General features: G+C 43.3%; 1 protein-coding gene across 1 annotated transcript in view; it reads right to left on the bottom strand.

Annotated features, from left to right (window-relative positions):
- The window catches only part of RAB1A (RAB1A, member RAS oncogene family), a 46,890-nt gene that overhangs the window by 35,869 nt on the left and 992 nt on the right, over positions 1-10,029 (bottom strand). The window lies entirely within an intron of this gene.

Here is a 10,029-nt window from a genome sequence, read left to right as displayed (position 1 = left end):
CCCAAAGAAGCTCCTGTACTTCTTTGGGCATAGGGCGTTTTGCAGCGCGTTCCTACGCGCTGTAAAACGCCCAGGTGGGAACCATGCCCATAGGCAATCATTGGTTTTCACATGTTGAGCGTTTTACAGAGCGTAGCAACACGCTGTAAAACGCCCAGGTGTGAACCAGGCCTTAGGAAGAGCGTTGTACTCTCTCCATACTTCAGCACTGGCCTGTAAGTGCTAAATACAATTTTAAAAGGATGGGCAATTGTTCTTAACAATCATTTAGCAGGCATTTCCCAACCTCCGGGAAACTACTAGGCTGAGCGCAGCATATACTTTCTAAAGCCAAGCTCACTATGGTGCTGGACACTCAGCAATGGACATGTCGCTCAGGAGACATTTGCCCAGCATTGGGATCAATGGCAGGCATTTAGAGTGGAGGTGAAGAATCCTTTCTAAAAAAAAAACAAAAAAACTGCTAACTAGCAGTTTGTTATAGCAGACAACTCTCCAAGTCTCTTCTGACAAAAAAAATTCCTACCTGCCCGTCAGCAATTTCCTTTTTTTTTTTTGCACACATACATGAGAATTACACATTGTACCAGCCAGTCAATCAAGAGGCCGAATACCAGAAGATGATGAATACAGCGAACCCAGAAGATGATGAAAAGATGGCAGAGGTGGTGATGGAGGGGAAATGGAGAGCACAGCGCTGGAGGGGATAGTGTTACGATGTAAATTGTCCATATTGTGCTAACATGCCATGCTAGTACATTATGACCAACACCACACTTTTTTTTGTAAACCAACCTAAAATTCCTCTAAGTCAGCACACTGACCTGGAGATGTGTGGCCTTGGTGGAAGGTAAATAAGGTCAAGTAAGACCTTTTAGTGTTCAAGTGAACAAGAACCTAGAATTTAGAACACACCTCATTCCCAACAGGACGTTCTTCAGCCTACAATTTACAAAACATCTATCTGTGGGGCATTCTCCAGCATCTATTGAATTGGGTCCAATACTACATTCATTGACTTGCATTAAAGATGATTTCTATTTAAGTGTGCATAAAATATGAAGCAAGGCAAACCTCAAACAAAAATCAACAATCTTTTGAAAAATATTTAGAGCAGATGTAGAAACCAACTTCGGAAAATGGCTTGTTCACACTTTAGGTTTTAAAAATGCATACATTAAAAAAGACATGGTTTGCAAGCATTTAAAATTTAGATGCCAAGCAATACTTTAACCAGATGAGATTGGTCCCTCAGTGACGCATCTATATTTCAGAGGAAGGTTACAGACAAGAAAATAGGAAGGGAAACTATTACTTCTGTAAGGCCGGGTTCACACCAGCCGCATGATAAACAAATCCATTTTGGCTAGTGGCTGGGGTGGCGGCGGTATGTAAGGAAACAATTTACTTTATTGGTAGTGTACAGGTCTTCACAGAGCAGCACACAGCACAGTGTTCTGATCCTCAGTGGCATCCGCTGGAAAAATGCAGCAAACAAGCATTTCTTCAGCGTTGTTTTCTTGAACAGAGCACATACAAAATAATTGTTTTCTGTGTGCCGCGACTGGCATTGATCCATTGTGGAAAAATGTCAGTCACCGCAACTAATGTAAAGTTCTTAAACATTGACCTCCAAATTAAAAAGCTCATTGTCTCCACTATATATCACTCCAGATGCCACGGCCACAAACACCAGGTCTGGGTGTCATGCTTGCTGAGGTCCTTCTCCCTCTTTGGTCTACACACAGTAGAGAAGAAGCAGCTGAACTAATAAAAGTGTAAATGTTATAACTTACAAGAGGAATGACGATAGCGATCCCTGCCAGATATAGCTCCTTCTTTAATGTACTTTATCACTATGCCTACTGTTAGGGCAAAGGGAATTTACATTGGCACTAGTTGTGCAGTTCAATACTTCCTGACTGTGCAATGAAATGTGCTGACATCAGTAGGTGTGACCAGCCGCTCTCAGCTCTAGCCAGCAGATCACATTTTCAGAACTTCCTTAATCTTACACAAGTTATTTATTATGTGTCATTATATCAGAATTCAAAAAAGTGAACCTGTGGAGGGAGAGGGAGAATCTGAGAATAAGCAGCAATGATTCAGATAACATCGGGGCAGTCTTGGCACGGCGGCCTACGCGATCAAAAGATGTCTTTAGACAGGTCAACGTGGTAGCAAGTATATAAGGCTCCATTCACAATTTTCCACGCATATGGAAACACGATAAACATAAAATCCAATGCACTGCAATGTGCATTGTTCAGACTATTGGGGCGTCCACGCGGTACGAAACTGCACGTACCACAAAATAGGCCAGGCACAATTTTATGGGTGGATTCAGTGCGTTCCGGCTATAGTAATGTGCGGAATACACATGTATGTTACCGTTTGTGCAGTTTCGTTTAGCGCAGCTACCACTATGTGTGAATGGAGCATACAGGTGTAGGTCATCACACTTTAGGTTTTATATATGTCTAATATATACTTCAATCCAAGACCTAGCTTTCTCTATGTAAACACTACATAGGCATTCAGACTTGCACATTCTTCCATCTGGATATAATCCTTAGGCCTGCCAAAACTCAACAGGCATCCTTGTTATCTACATGGCTCAATATGCACAAGTGCTGAGAAAAACATTCGATTCTCAGTGCATGCAACTGAAAAGAACTCTATATCAACAAAGCAAGTCGTGTTTATTTCTACTAGTCCTCCACGCAGGAGGAATGACACTAAATCAATGATCAGGCATGCAGAGCAGGTGATCAATCAGACCAAAAAGCCTACAAAATGTCTGAAAGTGCTAGAGGATACCTGGACACAGAGGAAGAAGATCCTGTAAAGAACAATAGATGATTGTCCGCACCAGTTTGAGAGATTTCAGAAAACATTCATTTTGCGTATAGCAGCACACACAAGTCTGAAGAGGTGTAACATGTCACTTATTTCATCAATAATGCATTACATGCACAACATGCAGCTGGGGAACAGAGGAACTCTGAACCTTTGCCCTACACAAAGCACATTTTTGAAATGCGGGCTGGAAAACAACAGCAAAGTATTGGAAGCTCAGCAGAGCACTGCTATGCAACATGCCAGTCTTCCCTGCTGCATTTCTATTTGAAATTATTCAAAAGCAAGATCATTTACCACAACCCACCTTCTGGCATGGGCGGAACAATGGCCTTGTTAGTGTGCTCACTTGATGCAGTTTTACTGCTTCTCTGCTACATAAGGGAGCTTGGAAACAGATGCACACCACAGGACAGAGGGGTTTAAAAGAAGCAAACAAAAATACAAGATTAAAAAACAACTCTTCTAAAAAGTAAATAAAACCCGACCGTGGCCTACTATTAAAACCTGACAAAAGAATTCTCGGAAAAAAAAACTTGTCCACAGTAACCAACCAGGGTTAGTTTTTCTACAAAAACCGATTGGCCGCTGATGGATAAATCCAGGCCGGGTTACAGAACATGATAAAGACATTTGCTGTTCAACATCAAACTTTAGGAGTATGAAGGATCATTCCACGCTGAGACCAGAGTTACCGACATAAGAGGTTTCTGGGGACAATGTGACAAAACAACTATTATTCTCCAGTACTTTGGGTGCATGCAGCGACTGAACTACAATGCTTAGCTTGTTAGGTCCCTGGCAGAGAACACAGAAGATTAATGGCTGAACATTTCCAATGAAGATGTCAGTCTTGAAGTACACCTGAAAAGTAAAGCTGGTCATACACCTATAGATTATCTGCAGATTTTCTGTGGTCAGATGGAAAAGGTGCAACAGATTCCTCTACGCTAAACTGTGTGGATGGAGGAATCTCCACCTGGGCCAATCTGTTGCACTTTTTCCATCTGACCACAGAAAATCTGCAGATAATTGTAAGGTGTATGGCCAGCTTTAGTCAGATGCAAACATTTATAACCTAGGTGCATACCAAATTAGAAAGGTTCTATGTCAGCGCAATCATTTAATATTAATGGAACATGCCGATGGTGATACCTGCCAGTCTAGGGTTCTCTTTAGTGTTGCCCATATACTGGGCGAAACGCATCAGTGTAGTGGCTGAGACCGGGGGAAGGGAGGTGGGAGACCATCAACAAACTTGGGGAGGAAAACTGACCTTTGCAGGTACAGCACCCACAAATGAAAATTGCAGCTAAAAGTCCTTGATGGCCAGTGGAAGTAAGATTCATAACCTAGGCATGAACATCTACACATATATGGGTACTTTTGGAGCTTACAACTAAACGTACTTGAAAAAATCTGCTTGATTTACAAGACAACAGCAGCTGTCTGCATTGGTTTCATGATGCATAAGGGCCTAACACACGACATCTACGCAGGTGAATTAACACGCGGACATTGGCCGTAGATGTACTAAGTATATAAGGAGACTAAAAATGTCCCTACAGGATCTGGAAAAACTGAACTAAAATGTAACCATCAAAGTGCAGCAAAGCATGACTTGTAAATGTAGCAGTTAGGTTCCCTGTTGAAGGATTCCTCCGTCCGCACAGCAGCATCCTGGAATAAAAATGGAGCATGCTGCAGACATGTATAACAGGGCAGCTTCCTGGTATTTCAGTTTACAAAGATACCGATCATCTGAAAATATATTGCAATGTGTATTTTCAAATCATCACTAAACACAGCTTGGCCTAAAATTGGGCCTCATATGAACATTTAGCTGTCCGCCTATGACCATCAGATTCTTCCTTTTATGTTTCTAACTCGCACTAGAAAGATAAGTCTGAAAACAGCCAAACTAGTTTAAAAATGATTTGTGCATCGTTCATCAGGATCAGTCATCAGGAACCCACAACATAGGGCATATACATATGTGAATGTATATTGTAGTGTGTCTAAGGCCTTGGGACACAAGTCACATGCAACACACCCCTTCAGTGTAAAATCACAAAATAAAGGAGGCTTTTTGGGGTTTGCTGGAAACAGACCAGAATTCTACTACAATACAATAAGCGCCCATTCACAGCTGCAAAGCAAAACGTTGCACGCCGTATTTACGTTTAAATGGGCTGCCCTACATGTGACAAAGAAGCTCATACACCTTTTTGAGCCTTGCATATTTTTGAAGCACACATTTTTGGCATGCTTGTTGTATGTCGATGCATCTTGAATGGGGAGTTTGGGGTGCCACCAACAATGAAGGGCACCGCATTTGTCACACGTGTTTTCCACACACTACACCAATGAATTGTAAGCCTACACAGAAATCCAGTCATTTGACCGGGAAAATCAGTAACAACCCACTTGACAACATGCAATCAACTATCTCACGGCTGACAACAATAATGTCGTCCAGTTTCACTACAGCATGCAAAGAAAAACTTAGTGACATTAAAAGGATATTCCCCCCCCCCCATGCTAACCTTAAGCCCTCATTCACACTAGAAACGGCCGGCAAGTACAGCTCCGTGCACGGCCGTATGGGGCAGCTGCCGGGAAGGACAGGTGCTGCGTGTGATAGTACGCAGCCCGTCCTTCTCTATGGACTACGCGGCCGTACGCTCACCTGCCCTGCACATCTGTGCGAGTGAGCGTACTCGTTCGCTGACAGGATGGATCCTGTCTGTGTCCGAGCCAGGAAACACACACCCGGATTAAAGGTGAGCGTAGGGGGGTGTATGGCCACGTAGTCCCATAGAGAAGGACGGGGGCTGCGTGCTAATCACACGCAGCACCTGTCCTTCCCGGGTGCTGCCCGATACGGCCGTGCACGCAGCACAGAGCTGTACGTGCTGGCCGTTTCTACTGTGAATGAGGGCTAAATGATGCCTTTTAATCTGATCATCTTCTTTACTGTCCTTTTCAGCTGTCCCTCCAGGACTGGTGCCGGTCTCCGATCCAGCACCGACTCTTCTGTCCTCCTCTTCATTTCCTGTCCCATGGAGTCTGTGCGGGTGCACGCTGCTCCATAGACTTACCTTGCGTCTCTCCTCGTCTCCCGCCCGAAGATCTGAACTGTGCATGCGCCCGCCCCAAGACTCTTCAGATGTTCGGACGGGAGCGCGCAGCGAAGGCACAGGTAAGTTTTAACCTGTTTGAAAAAATGTTTTCATGTTTTTGCATAAATCTACTGCTTGCTAGCAGTAGACACATGCAAAAAATGCTGAGGGTTTAATAACCCTTTAAAGCCACTGAAGAAAACAAATCAAGAGTTGGATTTTAAAAAAATGCCAGCCAAAGAAAAGGAGGGGGCTGTTGGCCAAAGCAATGAGATTATTTGATTTGTTTTCAAATAGTAAAAAGTGGCAACTATGTGCTCTGCAACAGACAGCAGGCCCATATTTGTTCCCATTAACATATCGCCCCAAAAGTGGGTTTTTTTTAACACCTGAAATGACTTAGAGATCTAGAGCTCATATAGAACTAGAACTCCCATTACCTGAACAAAGCATAAAACAGACAGACATTAACCATCAGCACCGACAAAGTTCAAATTCACTAATTATTATTATACAGGATTTATATAGCGCTAACAGTTTGCGCTTGAAGCTTCTTTGACATTATTTTACTACTTAATATAATGGAACAGTAATCAGCTCTTTATGTTTATGTGTCAGTCCAAAACAAACCTGAAAAAAAAAATAACCCTAATTTATCTGGTGGGCTAAATTGTGGATGGAAAATCGTGTTCTTCTGCCAGTCAGGAAAAACGAGTTGAAGCGGAATGGTGAACTAAACTAACCCTTGCTCTATAGTCACTAGAACTGCTGAATACTGGAACCTGAAGAAAAGGTTCACTTCACAGGAATGTAAGCTTAAACAGATGATTTCAATGAATAAATGAAAATAACGAATCTATGGAAAAGTCCAGTGTCTAAATATCCCCAGACTTTAAAAAGGAAGTGCTAACGGCAGCTTCTGGCAGCAGATTGCGAAAGCTGCAGTAATACGGTATGTGTTTTGCAAGAGCCATGTGACACACACATGACTCGCCGCTCAACGGAAGGCTGGCTATGGATTCATTCACAGCCCACGGAGGATACAATCATTAGCAACAGCAAACAGTCTACCTCGATCTTCACCAAACCAACAACGTAAAAAAAGAAATCCTCCAACACTGCTGTGTATTTATAGACACAATCTAATTCTCTCTGTAATAGGACTGTCACTTCCTGTAGACACAAGGCCTACATCACCGAGCTGACGTCTGAAACAGAAAAAAAAACCTGTTTGCTTTCTCTTTCCATATTATCGGTTTTTCTACTAGAGCGATCCTTTTGTTTTTATGGCTTACTACATCAGTGCTGGACAGGGCAGAGTCCACTGTGACAGCTTGATCTATAGTGATCAATCTAGACCATTAACATTAGGTACAATAAATCGTAATTACACAGCATGAAAGGCTATGGCATAATTACGTCACATCGGAATACACCATCGCCTCACAGCCCAGGAATCCCAGGATCAAGGTGGGTGAGGCTGGGGAGGATCTTCCAAATGATAGTTGTGAAAGAGAAAGGATCTTACACCACCCAAAACCTATCCGACATCTGTCATCTATCACTATAGCTGCTGACCGAGTAAGGCCCACCTTACCCAAATAAAAGGTCATAATGTACATCCTTTAGGGAAAAAAACAAGAAATCCTATCAAAGGGACATCTGTCACATGAACGTTAGAGCACTGAGAGGCCCAATGTTTGACCTGCTAACTAACGTAGTCTTGGCCACATCATGGAAACCTGCAGACCTCCAGGAAGAAATGTACCACTTTCACCGGGTTACCCTGGGACGTGTAGTGCCTTACTACCAGGAGGCTTACATGTTGACTACAACTGTAATAAAGCTTAAACCATTCAAAATCTTTATAGTACAACACATTAAGCACTTTAATATATTAAGAGCATCTTATCATGGCTTTCACATGAAAATTATTTAATGAGAAGGGTTAACAACTGTTTGACAAATCTAATTTTTTTTATTTAGACCTACACAACCCACTTTTTTTAGGAGCTGTAAGCATGAGGCCTTACTGCTGGAGAGCATCATTAGACTTTTAGTTTCTCCAGGACAGAGCCTGCAAATAAAAACTAAACTTCATTATGTGTGTAATTAAAGTCCATCTCTGGGGAAACCACAAACCTCCCCTTGTAGTGTGGCTGCCCCCCTCGCTGCAAGGACTGAGTGCCTGTTTAGATCCAGAGTATCAGATAAAGCCGTTTTACCTGATCCCTGGGCAGAGGGTGCTCACCTCTCTCTCCCATATACTGCAGGTCGTGGATTGTCCCTCGAAGTCCTCAAGTATAATGCAGGGCTGTGGGGCTTGCATTGCTGTTGACATCAGCGGGCCTCCAAACACTGAAGCGGGGGGGAGGGGGGCTGCAGGCGCTGGTCGTACAGCCTGGAGGAAACCTGCCGGAATGGGACCAGGTAAATAATAGTCCTTTTTCCAGGTGCCTTACCCACCCTACCCTTGTAGTGAGGGGGCAGCCCCACTGCAAGGATGGAGTTTTGTTGGTTTTGCAAGAGTTAATCTTTAATACTGCAAACAGCATAGATTTATCATCATACACACATGGTTTGACTGGGTTAGCGGCTTTCATCGGGTCACACAAACGAGTGACAATTACATAGGATGTAACCTATCCTTGTAATTTAAAAATGTAAAACCCCCGTGCACTGCAGGCCTGATGCAGACAATACATTGAAAGGTGTAGTTGTTTTAATACAGCTTGCACTAAAGGATTTCTGGCCAAGCTACAAGCGCCAGGACTAACTGGCAAGATGCTCTATCACTTATACTATCCCCGCAGCTGGAAGGCCTGAGGCCTCAAAAAGTAACAATCATTCTACTCTTCCATAATCAGCGCAGAGAATGATTACTGATCAATAAATTATCTAGGCAACTGTAAGAAAAAAAAAATTAAACAGGCAACAAAGTAGTAACAATGACAACACAGAGAGAACGGTAAGGAGTAAAAAGCACCCCATTAGTAGCCACGTACAATGGCATAAGAGGCAGGCCTAATACAATGTAAAAGTGCATTACACAATTCCAACTGAGGAACTATAAGTGCCAGGAAAAGCTGCTATATAGACACCATCCAACAGGACATGCTGGTTCTCGTAGTGTCACAAAAGCTGGAGGCTCATTAATGTCTAAGCCAACACATTGTTTAAAATGTTAGGTTTTTCCCCCTCTGTGTCCCATTAGGTAGATTTATCTTCACTTCCTGTCTTGCACACACAAGAGGAAGTGAGGAATGCTTTCCAAGGTAAAGGAAATCTCCTCAAAGACAGTTGTCAAGTGTGCCCATCGGAAGATTTCCCCCCTATTCCGGTCCTGGTGACAACTCAAAAGTGGATTTGTCCTCAATTTCAGTCTCAGTGGTCACCGGGACATGCAGATTGTGGATGATCACTGACAGCAATAACAACCTAGATGTAGAAAAAGCCAGCACACCAATGTAACATAGGGACCAGCAATTTACTGATATCCCATATCAGTCCACAGGCAGTGCCTCTGCTTATCACCTTGATCCAGGGGGTCCTCGCACCCTCCAATCACTGGTGTTATGGACTGAGATGGGACTCCACTAAATTGCCGGTCTGGATTTCAAGTTGGTGTGCTGGTTCTGTCTACATGTGTCCATTTAGCTGTGCACCCATCCTCATACGGGTCCATGTGAAGTCTGGTCAGTATGATTTGATGTGCTGTAATAAAACCTGACAGGGGCTCTAACTCCCTAGCCAAAAACATATTCTATAGGTCAGCCATACAAAGAAGTGGGACCGATTGGCCAGATGAAAAGGCGGCTGCCATGTCCATGGGTGACATCAGACACGCTGCCACATGGAGGTCCTCTATGGCATCATACAGAATACACAGAGACAGGTTACAAAGGTCAGATATGAGAAGCCAAAGATAAAGGAGGGATGAGAAGAAACCATAACGCACACATCTACATGTAGGAGGTTTGGGCCCCATGTACACGTATTTCAAGACAGTAAAACGCCATTTGTCCCGGTTCCTCATAATATAGGCCGC

This window comes from Nanorana parkeri, unplaced genomic scaffold, assembly GCF_000935625.1.
Source record: "Nanorana parkeri isolate BGI_ZX_2015 unplaced genomic scaffold, ASM93562v1 scaffold11, whole genome shotgun sequence".
In the NCBI taxonomy this organism is placed as follows: Eukaryota; Metazoa; Chordata; class Amphibia; order Anura; family Dicroglossidae; genus Nanorana; species Nanorana parkeri.
Note: the sequence above shows the minus strand (reverse complement) of the source record. Positions and strands in the feature narration are given on the sequence as shown.